The 20,032-nt window shown below is 38.2% G+C and overlaps 1 protein-coding gene and 1 long non-coding RNA gene across 2 annotated transcripts in view; one reads left to right on the top strand and one right to left on the bottom strand.

Moving 5' to 3' along the window:
• LOC121511350 overlaps nt 1-20,032 on the top strand; it is a 119,337-nt gene that overhangs the window by 30,077 nt on the left and 69,228 nt on the right. The gene's annotated exons all lie outside the window — the stretch shown is intronic.
• khdrbs2 (KH domain containing, RNA binding, signal transduction associated 2) overlaps nt 15,473-20,032 on the bottom strand; it is a 194,470-nt gene continuing 189,910 nt past the window's right edge. Inside the window, exons 11-13 of the mRNA XM_041789997.1 lie at nt 16,773-16,866; nt 15,672-15,686; nt 15,473-15,557 (exon numbers count right to left, since the gene is read on the bottom strand). The gene's annotated coding sequence lies outside the window, so the exon portion shown is untranslated. The remainder of the gene's footprint in view (nt 15,558-15,671; nt 15,687-16,772; nt 16,867-20,032) is intronic.

Raw genomic sequence — 20,032 nt, forward strand, 5'->3', positions numbered from 1 at the left:
CATTCCTACAAACACAAGGCAGGAACAGAAAATCGTATCTGTTTCAACCCACATTCTTCCCTCTGAGTATCAGCTTTTACCCTGTGTACATGTGGAAAATTGTTAGTCGGGATTTATTGCTACATTGTGTTTTCTGTATGATGTTTTTGAAGTGCGTGAAGAAAGTGTTCAGACCTCCTTCACTTTTTCTATTTTCTATGTTGCAGCCTGATAATACCTCCTGGTTGGCTCCCTGTGGAGGTCTTCCAGGTGCGTCAGACTGAAGGGAGACCCTGGGATAGATCCAGGGCTTGCTGGAAGGATTATACATCTCATCTGGCCTGGGGACACCTCAGAATCCCCCAGGAAGAGCTTGAAAATGTTGCTGCAGAGAGGAATGTCTGGGTGGACTTGCTTGGCCTGCTGCCACCTTGACCCAGCTGATAATTGATGATTACCAGACATGTGCCTAGCCCTGTCTAAAGGCCAGCTCAGAGTACACGACTTCAGCCAGATTCAAGCCCGACTGCAACGTCGCAGCTCATTGTCAAAACTCAGGCCAATTTAGAGTGTCAGGAACGACAAAGTCTTGTAGTGTGACATAAACAACGACGCGTCCAATACGCCCCACGACCACGATTCAACAAGACTAGCATGTTAGAATTTTTTTTACATCGTCGTCTAGTTTGACACCCTGACCTGACGTTAACGATGTGAATCCTGACGTCTACCAGCAGGAGAACATTTGCTTATTATTTTTGCATCATCATTTACAAGATTTACCACTTTTATTTCCTAAAACTAATTTGTACATTTTATTTATTTATTTTTTTTACGTTATTACATGCATACCTTAAGTTCTATCTGAAGGAGAGCTAGTCTATATTGTGACATAACAGTCCATAACTGTTATCCATAATCCAATTCATAGTTGTTTCTGATTTTACTTTTTTGCGAGCAAAGACCACTACAATCACACTGAGCACTTCTGCTGCAGAGTGAATGACACTCTTTGGCCCGCCCCCTGACAACCTGTGAACTCGCACTAAGTCACGGAGACGGTGGTGACGTTAGGATACGGTGAGCAGTCAGGATCACTCTTATAGTTTGGCCGGGCTGTCGGCCAAGACAGGGCAAGATTTGGTTGCATAGTCTGGCATGGTGCCATCGTGAACGACCAAAAAAATCGTGTGGTCTGAGCCGGCCTTAAAGTAACTGCCAGTGGTGTTTCTAATGTGGTGTGTAACAGGCTGCAAAGGGTATCTTCTCTCCCTATCATCACGCTGAATGCAGCAGAGTTGACACCGAAACTCTTTCGGAAATCAGTGATTATCCAGCTGTCATGCTGCGGCTCTGCATCTAACACGGTCTCATTAGATATTTATAATTGCCTATAGCATGCTAGCGCTGAGTGTCCATTTCTGCTCCACTGTCAGTCAGTGAGAAAAACAGTGAGTGTCCTCTGCAGAGGTGTGACGGGTCAGACTAATTTCACTTGTTTGGCTGTGAAGAGTCCCCACACAGAAAGTGCACACTCTTGTCATACGCTCTTCATTAAAGTACCCAGGGAACAAAAAGACTCAAACATGACCTTGACTGGCAATCAACTGCTGAATCAATAACCTGCTGTTTCCGTGAGGGCTAGATGGATCACCTTGCCCTCTGAGCAATAGTTGCTCGAGGTACTTGTGTCATCCAGATCGAATGCAACCCTGGATTATTCCCTCGCTCATTCCCTGAAAAGAAATACAATCTAGGCAAAACAAAAAAGGCTTCATTGGGGACGTCCGTGACTCCGAATCTTGACAGCTACATCAGAGCTGTGCCTGTCAGAGGCATTTATCCGACAAGGCATCTTCGGCTGTAACTCAAGGGGGAGTGTAGAACAGAGAAAGGCTGCAAAACAGAGCCAAGGTACCTGCAGTGCTGTCATCTCTTACAACAATCTGATATGTAGTTTGTAAGCTGATTGCAATTTTGGCTTTCCATTATTGGAGATGCTCGCTGGAATTTATTTTACATCCTGAAACAGAATGAAAGAACATTTTGTTGTCTATGAGACAGAAAGGAACACAGATTGTGAAAGGATCTATTTGAAATCTCATTTTGCAGGCTGCATTGTTGACTAAAAAAAAGGGAAAGAGTTAAAAAGCAGCAGGTGGTCAAAGAAAAGAATCAATGTCACATTTTAGGGTTGCAGACAAGATTTCCTTTGTTTTTTAATGTTTAGAAATTAATGAAACTTCCTCTGTTATCAGCAAGTAGATGCTCCAAACAAGTCAGCTGCGTAATATTTCACCAACCATAAGTGCTGTTTTATGTTGCTCCAAAACAATCTCCTTCAAACAGACAGGCAGTTATGAGTCATACATGGGTCCAATGAAGCACACGCTTTGTGAGTGCTCTGGACTTAATTAAATTTTGAGAAATAAGGCACAAGATAAAGAGAATTTTTGAAGCTTGTGGTGTAAAATGTTTATTATTTATTACCATTCTGTTATTGAGAAACATTTTATGAAATGGCACACAGCTGCAGTAAGCAGCCAGACCTGATGTCGCACTAATGTTGCTGTAAATCCAGCTGAGATCTGATGCTACGTCTGCATAAGTCGGATCATGTTTGCTTTAGTAGAAAAACTACAAAGCTATGGATAATCTACAATCATTAGCAGGGGATATTGGCGCATATAAACACCGTATCCTGTTTACTTCGGGCCCACAAAATCTCAGTTGCAAAGAAAATATAATGTTTATTCATAAATAGCTATTTGTAATCTGAATATGGAGATGCATTTAGCAGCTTGTATCTGCATTATGCATGAATATACTCTCTTTGGGAAGAGATTCAGGCGCTAGTGTTTGTTTGAAGACATTATTCAGACACAATTGGTTCAGTTGTCCTTGAGAGGGACTCGTGCATGTTTAGACTTTGAGACCCAAAGAGCTGAAAATCATGATAATGGATGTCAATTTCCTCTATAATGAAGGAATATTTAACCTCATTTGGAGCTTTTCTTCCCTTAGCTCGTGCTAGAAATTGAGTCCTTTAATGTACAAACCCAATACCAAAAAAGTTGGGAGACACCACGTGTATGATGTAACTTAAAACAGAATATAATGATATATTCAATTTAAACCTATACTATATGGACAAAAGTATCTGGCCACCTGACCACCAACTGTAATGACAATGTATTCAAATAGAGAGGCTTTTTTGAACTTGGGTACAGTCATGTAGGAACAGAAAAGCTGTTGCCATATTTTGGGGCTATCTCCCTCCCAACTCTTGTTTTGTCATTTATCCCTGACAAATCCGCTAATTTTCATAGCTCCACAATATCCACCCCCCCCCAATCCCCTTTTCCCCTGTGAGTTTTGTGGAGGACCTTGAAAGAAGGACCTGTGGTTGTTGAATTTCGTGCGTTTCTTGTTCCCAAAGTCTGAACTAAGTTGGGAAAAATGGCATTTAGGTTTTCTTGTCACTCTTGCTTAAAACAGTCTGCAGACTAGTTCTGAACTGCAAAACCTGGGGACTGAATGTTTTTCAATCCTTACTGAGCACTTTTGTATGTATCATGTGTATTAGTTATTGATCTCAATGGGACTAACGTTGCTAAATAAAGGTGAAATAAATAGAAAAACTATGAAAGTTGTAAATCAGCCACCAACCTCTCTGGTCTTGAGCTCATCAGAGATGTCCTGATCTAAAGTGGAGAAGTGTGCTGTGGTCTGATGAGTCCACATTTCATTTTTTTTTTAAATATGGCTGTTGAGTGAAAGAAAAAAGAGGAAAAGACCCATCAAGATTATTAGCAGCACAAAGCTAAGAAGCCAGCATCTGTGATCTTGTTGGGGTGTATTAGTGCCCATGGCATGGGTAACTTGCACATCTGTGAAGGCACCATCAATACTGAGAGGTACATACAGGTTTTGGTGCAACATGTGCTCCAAAATGACGACTTCTTCAGAGACGCCCCTGCTTGTTTTAGCAAGACAATGCCAAAATGCATTCTACATGAGTTACAACAGCGGAGCTTCAAGAGTGTTGGGACTGCACCAGCCAGCATGCAGCCAAGATCTGTCTCCCATTGAATATGAATGGTGCATCATGAAGTGCAAAATACAACAGAAACCCGGCACTGGTAAAGAAAAGGAAGATGTTAACAGTAAGTGTTTTAAGTCCTGAGAGCTTCTTTAAAAAATGATGCAACACAATGGTAAACATGTTCATGTCTCAACTTTTTTTAACAGTTGCATTCCTCCAATTAAGAATGTGTGGCTATGCCCCCCTAAAAAAAAACAGTTTATCAGTATGAACGTTAGTATTTTGTCTTTGTACAGTATTCAGTTTTGCAAGTCAATGTAATCCGTTTCTGTTCACATTTTAAAAGCGTCCCAAGTTTTTTAGGAAGTTGGGTTTGCATTTGAAATATCTTGCATCCAACCAGCTCTGCATTTGTAAAGATGCCTAGTGTACTAGATGACTCCATCAGTAGAAAACATAGTTAACACAATTCACTTGCTGCTTCATTTATGCACAAACACAGTGCAACACATCATGTCAAAACTCATCACATCTCCAAAAATAGCTCTAATGAGGTGGGGGGTAGGAGGCAGCCTAATGTGCAGAATACAGCTAAGATCAGATGTAGTAGTGTGTCTACAGCAGCAACATTACTGCCTAAAAAACTGCAGCTAAAGCCACACACCGTCACCTTCTGCCTCCTGGCTCAGATCCCAGCCTGCTGCCGGAAAAGAACCAACTCGAAAAATCATCAAAACCCGTCAAGCACTCCGACTCTGCACACCATTTTATCACGAGTGCTGCACTGGTGAAGAGGCCCTTTCAGACTTGGGTGATTATAAGCCCTCATTTTCTATTCTGGCTCATCAAGCAGCTGTCTAAACAGAGCTGAGTTTGCTCAGGTATCCATCCCTGGCTGGGGGAAATGCTGTGTGTTCGAGTTATCACCATGCACTGTTTTTGCATCATTGAACATTTGTGGGTATTCGCCTCCATCCTGACCCACTTTGGTGCCGTTGTGTCTCTGAAAACTAGATCAAGTGATATCGAGGAAGATAAACGCCGTAAACGCTGTCTGTGTCGAGGTGCAGATGAATTAAACAAATGTCAGAATGAGGAGGGGGTGATTTGATGAAATGACAGTTGGAAACATTTGAAGCTGATTCTAGAAATCCCTCTCCAACACAAAGAGGGGATTTTCTACATCTCATCTGACTTGTGAGCCCTGCAAGCTGAACGTGCTGCAAGACTCCAGAATGGTTTTTCATGCTACAAATGTGTACCTTTGTTATCCAACTGGGATTCATAAATAACACCTTCTATCTGTATGTTAGATAAACACAATGCACAGTTTTGCAACACTTAACATCTCTACATCTCACCTAGACCTGCAATCATTTGGTGGTTGGTTTCTGATATAAATTTGGATGATAGTGGAGAGAAGAGTTTTTTTTGTCAACATACTGTCATGGAGTGAGATCTTTGGCTGGCCCTGATTGATCACTACTAATAGATAATAGAAAATAATAGAAGAAAATACTGGAGCATTGTGATTGGCCGACAGCCTAACGGGAAGTTGTTGTCATTCACTTCTGGTGTCAAAATGGGAGATGGGTAGCAACATAGCTAAGATTTTTGTATAGAAAATGTAATAAATAGTCATGTTATGGATCTTGCAATGTGGATTTTTAGAATCAAAACTCTGAAGAAACTCCAGGCTTTGCATCAGGGTTTAAAAAGTTCTGAAGGCAGTGGTTCTCAACCTTTTCAGCATGTGACCCCCAAAATAAAGGTGCCAGAGACTGGGGACCCAGTCAAGAATAATCATGTGCAGACAAGACTGCCCATAAGGGGGGATAAATGGGAGAGCTTTTTGGGGCCTGAAGGCCAGCAAAATCCTGGCCCATTGTAAAGTTAAGCTGTGATAACCATATTTCATATTAAACCTGAATGATAACAAATCAAATAAACAAATAAACAATTATTTATATTCTTCTCTACTGTACTAAATGGTCTTCTTAAAATTCAAATCATTTTTCTTAAAAATAGAATTAAAATGGGTAAAAAAATAAGGCTAAAATGGGTTAAAAATGGCAATAACTGGTGGAAAAGGTGGGGAAATAGGACTTTGAAACTGGCTGAAATGGTTTTAAAGTGACAAAAATGGGTCGAAAATTTGGTGAAATGGGATGAAAAATTGGTTTAATCTAGCAAAAATGGTTTAAACTGGCAAAAATGGGCATAACAAATAATGAAATGTGTTAAAAATGGGAATAAAAAGTGGTAGAGTGGTTAATGGCTAGACAGAGGCAACAAAAATGGCAAGAATTGGTTTAGTAGTGGCAAAAACAGGCAGAGAAAGGTGGTGGAAAGGGTTTAAAATGGACAAAAAATGGGTTTAAGTGGCAAAAATTTATGGGAAAAAGTGATGAAACAGGTTTAAGTTTGGCATAAATTGTGTGAAGTGGCAAATGTGTAATTTTAAAAATAGTCTTAGTTTTTTTTTAGGCATCTGGAGACCCCCTATTAGTGTCTTGCAACCCCCCCCCCCACCACCACCACCACCACCACGTTGAGAACCACTACTGTAAGGGACATAAATGCCAGGGGCCGTCTCTAGAAAAGCTAAAAGGTATGCTTTGGATCAAAGTTTACTCCATGGAAAGCCGTCTGATGGTTCCTGAGGTATTGTAAACAACAGCTGAACTACTGTTTGAGGTCCTCTGTGATCCAGTAAGGTTCGGAGGGTTAACAGGTGCTGTCAAATACTTTTGTGCATATAGTGTCTTTCTAAGCCACATAACTAGGGGTTAACCATGGAGCCAGGTGGTGCTAATCGTGCCTATGGGCTAAATCAAAGCACCTTTAAGGCTGATGGTTGGGTGTTATGAAAATGAGACACAGAGAGTTCCTAGGTCTTGAGGAATTTTTCCTCTGAACAGCTGATGGAGTAGCTCCCATTGAAGACAGGACATCACATCTTGAAAAAACACTGGCCAAGTGTGGATGAGGCATCTTTCCACTTGAGAAAGTCAGCACATCTTACCAAGAGGAGCATAAAGACTACCACACTGTGAGGAAGCATCTTTTAAACAGAGCCTTCAATACTGAGCAAACCTGAGTCTCCATTTTACATAGAATGGTTAGATATGATGAGTGTTGCTGACTGAACTTTTATGTCCAATAATAATCCAGCAATATTGCAGGAAGATAAAGCCTGTAATAGCTGTCTGTATGGAGTTTGTGTGCAAATGAACTAAACAAATGGCAGACTCAGGAGGGGGTGATTTGATGAAATGAGTGAACAAAACAACTGAGCAGATTCATGAAATCCCTCTCCACACAGAGACATGATTTTCTGCCTCTCCTCTGACTCATTAGACCTACAAGTATAACTCTGATACCATTCATGAGGCTATAGATTTGTTGATTTGGGAAACCAAATCAACAATTTAACACATTTTAGAGTTAACACTGTATGCATTTGTGGCAACTCTGAACCTCAATCCTGGCACAGTTCGGTGTCAAGTACAAGAACAGTGCTTACATCAGAAGATAAATGCTTGAAAGCTGTCTATGTAGACTTAATGTCATGAGGAAAATCAATGGAACACCAGAATCAGGGGAGGATGTTTTAGATGAAATGAGTGTGCTTCAAAATTGAGCAGATTCATGAAATCCCTCTCCACTAAGAAATGTGAGATATCATCTTCATTAAATCTGCTCTGCAAGCTGTTCAGGTTGAACATAGTGTGAGGCTCTTAGATGGTTTACAAGGCTATAAATTCATTGTTTTTTGGATGAAATGCAAAAAAATGAGAAATTCAAAAAGACGACATTCATGCAGATCAATTTGACTCTTGCATTTCTCCCATCAATGTCAAGTATAAATGATTGCTTGTTCTATGTAGAGCTGCAGACAGAACCCTTCATCATAACAAAGGCATTCAGAGGATGACACTGGGTGCGAGGTGTGACTGTCAGCTGAAGATTTTTCCGGAGGCCGTGGCGTTTTGGGCTCATAAAGCAGCTGTGACAGTTGGCCAGAATGCCAGCAGTGGGCTTTGACTTGCTTAATGAACTAACATGTTCATGTTGGCAGCACTAAGTGAACCATTTATTAGTGAGCTGGGAACAGACACGGGGAGCCCACGGGTCGGTAATGATCGCACACGCCAGATGATAACACAGCCAGAGTATGGTGCAGGTGTGTGAGGTTTTCTTAAGGTTTAACCCATAAATACCACAGCACAAATCAGAGATGTTTCAATCAAAATGAACACAGAAATATGAAGATAAAAGACACCATAAAGTGTGTTATGTACATTTTCACCTCATGTACAGTGGTTGAAGTGATATTTTTTAGTAAAAGAAGAAACAAAACACTTGGATGCTTTGGAAAAAGTAAAAAGTTTAATTGTGAATTGCAAGGTGTCTTCTTGTCTTCATTCTCTGTAACAATCTGCAAACACAAAAAAAAAAAACAGACAAAAGCAACTCTGTAGACTTCCAACATAAAGAGAGAGGGAAAATTTAATGTTCAAAGTCATTTATATGGAAAATTAATGCACAGGAAAAGCTGAAGTATTCACATCTGTCCTTGTAAAACTATGTCAATACTACTGCAGCTGATTCCACTGAATTTATTTTACATTTATTTAACATGATAACACAGTAACATTGATGCTATAGAGGGTGTTGAGGCCATTTTGCAGCTTTTTGGGTCATTTTTTTGTTTCCTACTTTAATTATTTTGACTGTATTATTGAAGGGATAGTTAGTTCATGCTAACAACACAAATTTTGGAGGGGCTTTATTCAGTAGTTTTAAATTTGAACACCAGAAACTGTAAAAGATCAATAATAATCTCTGTACACCTTTTTGTGTACCCTCAGAGTGTTTGAGACCAAAAATGCTCCATTAAAACTCATTGAAAACACAGTTTTTGATCCCCCAGCTGCCACAGTTAAAGAAAAAAACATGCATTTTATGATATAAGGCTTTCATTCAGGAGTCACTTTTTAAAATTTGCACTTTTTCTTGTTAACCATCAAATCTCAACCTTTAACCTTTAACCCATGTTTGGCATGAGGGGGAATTGCAGTTTTTTTCCAGGTTCCCAAATGGGCACTATTGTAACAATTTGTTATAATTATTAAAAAAAAAATCAAAGTTGTTGCTCATTATCAACATATCCAGGGCTGTGATAAACCCCATTAACAAAAATATGGTCATATATAATAAATACTCCATTTTGTGTGTTATTTACGTAAAAAATGTTGTTGGTTTTTTTTTGGCACTTAAACTAGCATTTAAAGGGTGAAATTCATAAACATTTATTAATATTTGATCATTATGATCAGGTCTGATCTTGATTGTAAAAATAATTTGAAAAAAAAGGGATTTTTTAAATATATGTAGTATTTTTTTTTTAATGCTCATTGTGTATGACATCCATTTTGGTCAGTTACAGCCTAAGTGGAAAAATGTATTAAAATTGGAAAAAAAAACAAAAAAACAAAAAAACATTATAATTATATTCAGAGCTGTGATAATCCCCATTCAAGAAAAGCATGTAATATATAATCAATAATTCATTTTGTGTTTTATTTACATAAAAAATGTTTGTTGGCACTTAAACTAGCCTACAACCTAAGTGAAAAAAAAATTATTAAAATAAAAAAAAAACCCCAAACATTATAATTATATTCAAGGCTGTGGTTATCCAATTCAAGGAATTCCAATTTGCATTAAGTATAAAAATATTTCATTTTTTGTGTTCAAGTTTTGCAATTAAACTGGCATTTAAAGTGTTAAATTCCTAAAATAATTATTTAATATTTGATATTTATGATCGGATCAGATCTTGATTGAAGAATTCACTTAAACCCTGAGTGTAAGAATTGATTAAAATTAAAAAAAAAAAAAAAAGAAAAAAGAAAAATTGAGGTTGATGCTCCTTTTTTTAAATATTCACGGCTGTGATGCTCCTCTTGAAGGAAATCCAATTTGCATGTAGTCTATAAAATACGTCCCTAAAAATCAGGGGTTTTTGCACTCAAACTGTCACTGAAAGGCCTAAATTCTTATAAATTAATCTATATTTGATATTGATTATCAGGTCTGATCTTAATTGAGAAATAAATGCCTTTTTTAATGCATATAATTTTATCACTATGGAAGTATGCATCAGTTTTTTTTGCCATGAACACCCTTTGTCTAGCAATTTATTAAAATCTTAGATTAAAAAACCATAAAAATCAAAGTTGTAACTCATCATTAACACATTCAAGGCTGTGATAACCTCCTCTAAGGAAATCCAAGTTGCATGTTTTGTACAGTACAAATATCAGGGTAAACTGCTGATACATCAGTCCTGTTGCTCTTACATGGCTTAATATCACTTCATGCCATGTGTAGTGAAGTCCTTGGTGATACAGATGAATGAGGCTGAAATGGTGTGGTGCTTCTTTCAGCTCTTCTATCGCATTTTGCCATCATCATGGATACAGCTTTCAAACATGGCTTATTTTTGATGCTGTAATAAACATAACTAAAAGGACATGATGATGTAACATTTGGCAAATAAACTGTTTAGGGTACTGGTTAGATTGAAATGATCAATTGTCAGACAAGCAGTTTTTAAGAGCTGGCTCCTTTTGTGAATGATGGGAGCCAGCTCCTGTAAGAGAGATAGTTCTCTGTTTTCTATTTTTGTTGTTGTTTTAAGGACATGAAGACAAAATTTAGAGCTGTTTGGGAACTGAAAGATTGGCTGTAATTACTGAGCTGAGATAAACAATGTGGATCTGTAAAAAGAGCTTGAGTTCCCATCATTCAGAGCAAAGCTGGACAGACAAAAAAGGCATGCTTTTGTTTACAAGCACAATATGGCAGATCACATCGCTGAAGCTTATATTTAAAGGATAGAGGAGAGTGAGGTTGTCTTCCTTGACCAACTCTTCAGGAAAGAAACTCATTTCCTAGAAACTTTAAGTTTTTCCTTTCAGTCCATGTAATAATCTTTACAACTCTTCTTGTGACAAGCATGCCGCCATCTGTCTGAATTGATTCTGAGGATGTTTGACAAATGACATTGTGTCCTTGGTGTGCAGTAGTTTGTATTTGCAGCGAGGCTTTCAGCCCCGAGTCTGACATTTTGGCTGGATGTGCATCAAATGCAGTTCTGTAATTCCCCTCGATCCACTGGCTGTCTCTTTATGAATCCCCGAGTTATAATCTGTCAACAAGCGTCTGACATCCAGGGTGACGTCGTGTACGGAGAGGCGGCTTTTAGCCAGAGACAATCAGCTCGTCCTTGAGATGGAGATGGAAGCAGACAGACCTCTTCACATTCACCCTCAACCTTTTCAAATGAGCTTTTATTGTCTTGTTAAGAACAAATAGGTGCAATGATTGGAGAGAGTGAGGCTCTAAGTATGAGTGTTGGCACAAAAGAGTGAGCAGCCATCATTTATTTGCTCACACAGCCGCTGACTGAATTAGAGAGAACAGCGTGTTGCATATATGAGGGCGTCTCTGCCTCAGCCGGTCTGCACCCACAAACAGATGGTATCATTACATGTCTGCAGAAACGCTGGCTCTCATCAAACTGTGCCATCTATATTTTCAGTCATACATCTTTTTGTTCACTTCAAGAAAAATATCCTGTAGATACCACTTTAATGCCGGCACGGGAGCATGAAGCTAAAGCCTAGTTGCTTCCAGTCTTTGTGATTAATCAGACATTAATTTTAATATAAACGTAACATTTATGCGTCTAAATTCATGTAAAATGTCCTGATATTGGTTTGGAAATAGGAAATGAGTGATTGCTTTGCTAGGCAGGTATCAGTCAAATGTGATTCACCATGCCTTCACAGTCTTTAACATTGTTTCTAAAAGCACACCAGCCTGTTTTAAGTCAGAGTATCAGGGTGACATCACTCTCAGAACCAATCAACAATCATGTCTGATAGACCATGATTACCTCTGGAAATCGATGTCATTTTCTTGGTAATTCTGGTGTAACCAGTGGTTAACATCAAACAACTTCCAACCCAGTTCCTTTTCCATGCAGCCTTTACGTTTTTGGTTCCTAACAGTCTGCAGTAGTCGCTGCTCATCTGTTCACTCTCAGTTCAGGTCAACAGTAGGATATAAGTCACTCTGTGGCTTCTCTTCAGCAGTAAAAGACTGAAAAAGACCATAAGTGGTGATTTACTTGTAATTAATGAGAATTAACCTCCTGAGACCTGAGCTTTTCTTTGGAATGCATTTTTTTCTTTCTCACGCTTATTTGGGATTCCTTGGACCTGAGAAGTTAAAGTTAAAGTAAACTCAGCCTTGTCTGAGAAAGGAATGTTTGCAAATTTTCCCTTTCCAAACTCCACACAAATTTCCCCAAAATTCAAAGTAATTACCTTTAAGTTCTGTGAGAATTCCTAAACATATTTTAATGTATCCCATGAAAAAGAGCCCTAAAGTTATTAAAATATTCCCTTAATGTTTCTGTGAAACTTTATCATAAAACCCAAACATTCCAAAAAAAATATTCCCACATGAATTATAGGAAATTTTCAAGCAGATCCCCCAAAATTTCAAAACAAATACTCCTTAAAAATTTCTTCTTAAATTTGCAAAAACTACAAATACATTCCCCAAGATCCCATTAAAAGGATGTAAAATTCCCCAAAACATCTAAACAAATTCCCTGAAATTTCTATGACAATTCTTGAATTTCAAAGGACACCCCGGTGCATAATATATATTTGGTGAATAAATTCCCCAAATATCCACAGAAACACCAAAAGTTTTCAAAGCAAATTTCTCCAAAAAAAAAAAAATAAAAAATAGAAAATTTACTAAATGTCCAAAAATGTCTACTAAATATCCAAATTCCCACAAAAAAATTCCCTAATTTCGTATGAAAATGGCAAAAAATTTCAAGCAAATTCCCCCCAAAAGTTGGAATTAAACACTGTAAAATATATAAAGTCATCAAAAATACACAAATTCCTTAAAAATGCCATAAAAAATTTGTGAAAGTTTCATAGCAAGTTATCCCAACATTTCAAGCAAATTACTTAAACATCAATGGACATTCCAGACAATTTACATCAAAAATTCTAATAGCAGAAATGATTTCTATGCTGTAGAAAAGTCAAAATGTAATGTTCTTACATGCACATGCATGGTCTATGGAGGTCAAGGTTGCAGAAAAAAAAACATGATGCAGATTGGTAAGAGGTAAAATGAAAGTTTTGTCAGGTCCATCCTAAAGAGTCAAACCTGCTAAACTCAGCCAAACTGAGAAATTGGGGAAGAAGGGCCTTAGTAAGAGAGGAGACCAAGAACCTGATGGTCACTCTGACTGAGCTCCAGAGATCCTGTCTGGAGATGGGACCAAGTTCCAGACTTACAAATATCAGTGCAGCCCTCCACCAATCTGGACTTTATGGCAATGTGGCTAAAAAAAAAAAAAAAAAAAAAAAAAAAAAGTCCGAATGAAAGCCAGTTGGGCTTCATGTGTCCATTTTACTGTAGCTTTCTGAGTGGTATCTCATAGTGGAACGGAACTGTTCAAATAAAGATTGATTGGTTGACTGCATCCAACTCTGTGGAAGAACAGCATATTCTTAAGATTATTTTGGGGCTTTACACCTTTGCTAAAAGGGCAGTGGTTCCCAAGGCCATCCATAAGGGGGGGTAAAGGGGAGAGAATATTGGGGCCAAGCCAAATTGGGGGCCCCAGGAGGGTGGCAAAATCACAGTCCACTGTAAAGTTGAGCGGAGTTCACCAAACTTTATTTTTTACCTAAATAACAACCACTCTTATAAAAACAAACAAAAAAAGAAATGTATTTTATTGATGCTGTAGTAAAATAACGCCTTTAAAAAATGTAAACCTCTTTCGTAAAATAAACTGTGGATGGGCACACTGAAATAAACCGTTAGGAAAGTGTCAGACTTCAAAGTTAAGCTTGATGTGCACAAACTTCAGGTTGAAGTAGAAGAAGCTGAGAAAACTTTAATGTAAAATAATTAAATACTGAGAAGAGAAAAAGTGGGGAAAATGGGTTTTAAGGGACAAAAAAGAGAAAAAAATGGATTAGAAATGGCAAAAATAGACAAAGAGTTGCAAAATTGGTTTAAAGCCTAAAAAAAGTTAAAAAGGGCATAAAGACATTGCAAAAATAGGTGAAAAGTGGCAAAACTGGGTTAAAAGTGGTCTAATAAGTGGCAAAAGTGGGTTAAAAAGGCAGATGTGTGGCAAGAAAGAGGTAAATATGGATTAGAAATGGCAAAAATGAATGGAGAGTCGCAAAAATAGGATAAAAGTGGTAAAAAATGGTGAAAGGTGGCAGTAATAGGTTAAAAGTGGCAAAAGAATTGCAATAATGCTTAAAAGCATAAAAAATGGGTCAGAAGGGGCATGAGGAAATGGCAGAAATGGGTGGAAAATGTCAAAACTGGGATAGAAGTGGCAATAGTGGTTTACAAGTAGCATAATAGTGGCAATAATGCTGAAAAAGCATCAAAAATGGGTCAAAAGGAGCATGAAGAAGTGGCAAAATGGGTGGAAAGTGTCAAAAAAAACTTGGCAGAAATGGACAAAAGCAGCAAAAATGGGTAAAAAGTGGCAACAAGAAGTGGCCAAAATGGGCAGTAAAAGTGTTAAAACAGGTTATAAAGTAGCATAAATAGTTATTTTTAACATCAGAACAGTTTGACCCACTTTTCAGCTTTAGATGGGTTAAGATTGTTAGCCAGGCTACTAGCATTAATGCTAGTAATCTAACAGACATACATTGATATCATCAATAAATCACAACTGGAACTTAGGACCCATTGTCTGGGTTTTTCTCAGGGGCCTAGATAATTCTATGGGCAGGCCTGGTGGTTCCTAGTTTGGAAAAAGAGATGAGAGTGGAGAATGACGTGGGGAAGGTGCTGCTGGCCGGGTCAAACCAGAGAACGTAACCTGTGTACATGATGGGCATGTGACATGATCGCTAGGATGTTCAGCACCTTGCTGATATGTATTTAACTTTAAATTAAATTATAACAATTATATAATTAAAACAAACTGAAAGCTGAAGCTGAAGCTGTTTTAAATGTTGTAAGTACTTATAAATGCATTAATAATGATTGGGAAATCTGCTAAAAACAAGCTTCTCTGACTCCACTGAGGTCAAAGCAATACTGTTAAATCACTTTTAAACAGTCTAACTTTTCACCTCAGTGTCAAAACTAATTACTTTCATGAATACAACCATTCACAATTAGATTGAAACTCCATTAAAAACTCCACTTTTGTGTTGCAAACTGATTTCATTTTCAACCTGAGAGAAAGCTTTGTTTACTGGCGGTGTATGTAAAGTTGTTGAGAGTCCAAAAGCAGAAAAAGAAATTACTTTTTTCTGTCTTATTTTTCTTTGGTCCCACTGGGCCAGACTATGAAAACATTTCCAGCTGAGTTCTTAAAGAAGAGGAAAAAACCAATAAGATTCATGGAAATACCTGAATGTCGTTTATATTCGGAGCAAATCATCTGCAGAAACAGAGACATAGAGAAAAAATGCATGTATGTCATTTTAAGGTAAACCACACACATACACACCTTATTTCCTGTGTGTCGGTCTTTGCTGTCATCTTGTTTCCTCACCAGGTCCAAAATCGCCTGAATAATAAAAGATGATCTAAACAGTTATCAGGTGGATTTTTCACAAGAACGGATGCACTAAACAGAGTAATATGTGCTCTATTAAGAGAGTTGAGGCTGCATAAACCTTGCCAAAGGTGATAAACTTGGCAAAACAACAAAACAAACAGCCACCTGTTTTTTTTTAATAGTGCCCAGGGCTGCAGCCCACGACTGCTTAATGAACAAAAATCACAGTGGATCCATGTTTGGACTAATGGCAGAGTGATGTGGTGACAGCTGCAGAGTCTTAAAGCATTTTGGACACAGTTCTTTTGTGCAAAACAAGACAAACGCACAAAGAAGTATGAGTTTTTTCTGTGAAATCCTTTTTGTAATCTGAATGTGAGAGTTTTATCAGCCGCATTCACTTTTAAGAAATGCATCAACATCCGTGTCAGGCTTTGGGATTTCAGCTCTTGGCTGCTTTTGAGGCTGGCGACGGGAATGTTATGAAAATGGATCTGAGAGCGCTGCTGGCAAAGGCTGCATGAGCACCACTGGCACACAGGGTTTCCAGCAACACTGATCACATCCAGCTCACAGGTGCACATAAACACGAGAGCTAAGTTTAAGATAAAGTAATTTGGAACAAGATTGAGATCAAAGTAGATGAGTATATTTAGACGAACATGAAATCATTCAATTAGATTCATTCAAACATCATCTTTTTCTTGGCAGTTTTCTAAGATTCCCACTAATTATCACAGCAGACTAGGATTTTATCTACAATTATTCACAGGATACACAAATCCCTCCAATCAGCTGTGCCCCTGGAATGATTTCTATGTTTTTTCTTCATATTTTTATAATTAATAGATCATCACTGCAGCTTACCGCTGATATACCATAATCTATGCTTAGAAAAATAGCTTGAAATATAAACCGTCTGACAATGTGATCCATTCATGGGGTACAAGGTGAAGTCATCTTGTTAATTTTCCATTAAGTTGACACAACCATTTGTCATCTAACCTCAGAAACTAATCTTTTCTTAGTCAGTCGTACAGAAAAAATGCAGACAGCTTTATGGATGTTTTATGGTGAACAACTTGAAATACGTACCAAGCTACTTTTCTGACTGATGAAGGACCCGAACGTGTCTGATAGCTGAGCACAATCTTCATCCCTCTGGGAGCAGATTCCTGAGCTTGCTGCTCTGGAAAGAAGGAGAAAATGCTATTTTGCAGAAAGGCAAAGGGAGCATGAACATGAGTCATGTTGCAGAGCTGCAGAGTGCTGTCGAGTAATTCTTCAATATAACTGAACAATACTGCAGGCTTAGACTCAATTTGAATAGGCTGTCGAGTTATAAAACAAAAGTGATGCACATTAGGATTCAAGGACTGTTGTCTCCTGCATGTTAACACTGTAGACTGTATAAAACATGGACACAGTGTCAATGATTCCTGCAGATATGTTCTGGAGCTCAGTGGTGGCAGTAGCTTTGTTGGAAATGCTGACTGCTACTAACTTTTAAGCAAACGGGAAACAAAAGGGTACAGCTGGCAAACAGTCACAGTGTGCCGGCTAGCCAGTCAGCCTAGTCCTACCCCAAGTTAGGGCTCCTCAATAAGGACAAAAATCCCAATCATAATCATTTAAATTATTAAAAACCTAATTAAAACATAATTAAAAACCTGTGGTATCATTTAAAATAAAAGTGCTTACACGTACGCCAAAACCCAAAATTGGCATGGCCCCAAAATAATGCATGCTTGCACATCTTCACACAATGCTCTCTCTATAAATCCTAATCTACCTGGAAATGTGTGCACTTAGATCTTCCTCCTGTTCTGGTCAATGCAAAGCTCCTTATGAATGAAAATGCTTATCAATGAGCCGACACATCAAAAGCTTTTGGAAGTCAAATAAAAACATTCTGACTCCAAAACCAAGGTGCTTGTGAAGGGATGGTTGGACAACAGTGATTGTTTGCTTTAGTGGTGATTCTCAACGTGGGATTCAGGACCCCCAGGGGGTTACAAGACACTGACAGGGGGTCAGCAGATGCCTTTCAAAAAACAAAGAATGTTTTTTAAGTGATTTAAAATTGTATATTTCACCCATTTTTATATGAAAATATATGCATAAAATTAGTTAAATGTAAAATGTACACATAGTCTTTGGATAAGATTTATGCTTAAATCAAAGCAATGTTTAAAATACCCTAAAATGTAGGTCTGCGGATGACTATTCCTGAATGTGCAGGGCTGTGTTCAACTATGCTGCAAACACCTGCAGGTACAGTGGGGGCCCAGTCTCTGGCACCCTTATTTTGGGTGTTGCTACCTGAAAAGTTTGAGAATCCCTGTGCTACAGTAGCAAAAAAAAAACAGATTAACATCAAGCTCCTGCCTTATTCACCACTACCCTCACCAAGTTTCACTGCAGTTTTTTGCAAGCTGATTTGTTCAGATAATGTCAGACCTGTCTCCCACTATAGGATATCCTTTACCTGAAACACCAGATAAACGGTTTCGGATATATATTTTATATTCTGGAAAATCTCCTGTACAATGTGCTTGGGAAGGGCAGGACTTTTCAAAAAATTTTCAGAAAGTGACTGGACGAATGTTCTGTCTGTCACATTTATGTTGGTCCAATCAGAGTGACAAGACAAAATAAGTTAGTAGACATGCAGCTCCAGTGCTAACCTGAGCTCTATAGGCTAGCAAGTCATAGTGTTTACAGCTGAGGTTGTCGGTGGCTAATACTCATGCTGAAGCCGATCAGGAGATGTGCAAAAACATCTCTGCTATCAGAAGCTTTCGGTGTGGTTCTTTGCTCTTGTTTTAGTTAAGAAGTGTTGTCAAGGTCTGATTAAACTGCCTCTTTTCTACAGCTACATCCAAGCTAATCACTACCTTGTAGGAGCCAAACCAGCTTCCTTCCACCTGTAACTATCACAATGCATGCTCAAGCACATCGGGAAAGCAGCAAAAAAATGTTTTTCATGTGGCTCTTTACTCTTGTTTTAATAAAGAAGTGTGGTACAGTCTTGTTGACAAAGCTGCCGCAATGCTATAGCTACATCCGAGCTAATTGCTAGACTGATGGCAGCCATTGCTATCAGCTCAAATGACCCTGATTGGTCAGAACCATTCTTGGTTTGGCACAAATGTAGATCAGATTTTTGCAAGATGGAATTGCCTGATGACAGACATGGAATCTGGCGATTCCATCTGCTTTGTAAGGTTAATAGTTAGGTGGGATAGATTACTATTATCATGCCGATTTCCAAGTTTTCATTTTTCTGTGTAGTTTTGCTTTAATTAGTTATTTGGCTTAAAAATCGGCAGATGTAACATCATGACCAACAGCTCTGATGACAGATTTGGCTCCTTGCAGCTTTTTCAACCAGATTAGCAAAGAAGAGGAGGAAAGAAGTGAGACATAATGAAAAGTAACAATTTATTTAACTTTCCATAATCTCAAGTGTCTGCTCCAAACCGGCACAACAGTGTTAATTTCAGCAGCTAGTTTTACTTTTAGTCTTAGTCTTTCCATGAAATATCTCTTAGTTTTAGTCCCATTTTAGTAATTTCTACCCTTTTTAGTTTTAGTCTAGTTTTAGTCAACAGAAATTCAAGACATTTTAGTTTAGTTTTAGTCCATAAAAAGTCCTCATATTTTAGTCTTTACTATTAGTCCAATCATTTATTTTCTTGCCTAAATCTGGTACCAAGTCATGCCAGTGTGTTCTCTGCAATCTGCCAAACCTGGGGTCCCTGCTCTCTACAGCTGAGAGGCAGAAGAGATACAGCTGCATTGTTTTTTTTGACAGATTTACCCACAGTGGAGAAATATCATGGATTTTGAATGTTCAACAAAAATTACATTACATTTGAGTCTAGTTTTAGTCATCTTGACAAAAACTAAACTTACTTTGTGTCAGTTTTAGTCATCACAGATCTATTTTTGTTAGTCTTAGTCTAGTTTTTGTCATGGAAAAAAAGGCTGTTGATGAATAGTTTAAGTCATAAGTTTAGTCAACGAAATTAACTCTGGTTGTGAAAGTGAAAAGTGAGAGAAACATGGCACCAGTGCAGCATTTGCCATCTACCATCTAGCACTAGCCTGCTTGATTTGGCTCCAAATTATATCACTGGCTAAATACACCTATGCCCATCCAACAGACAGTTTCATATTAGTACAACAGGCCGAGATTTACACACTTATAGATCACATTAATATAGCCAAAATAGCTGTTCTAAAAGGCACTGTTTCTATTGTTTGATTGGTTGAACAGCATATGAATTTGCCAATTTTTCACCCCCCTGTAAATGCAACCCCACTTTGTTTTGTATCCCAGCATGCTACAG

The sequence above is a fragment of the Cheilinus undulatus genome, linkage group 6, assembly GCF_018320785.1.
Source record: "Cheilinus undulatus linkage group 6, ASM1832078v1, whole genome shotgun sequence".
NCBI lineage: Eukaryota > Metazoa > Chordata > Actinopteri > Labriformes > Labridae > Cheilinus > Cheilinus undulatus.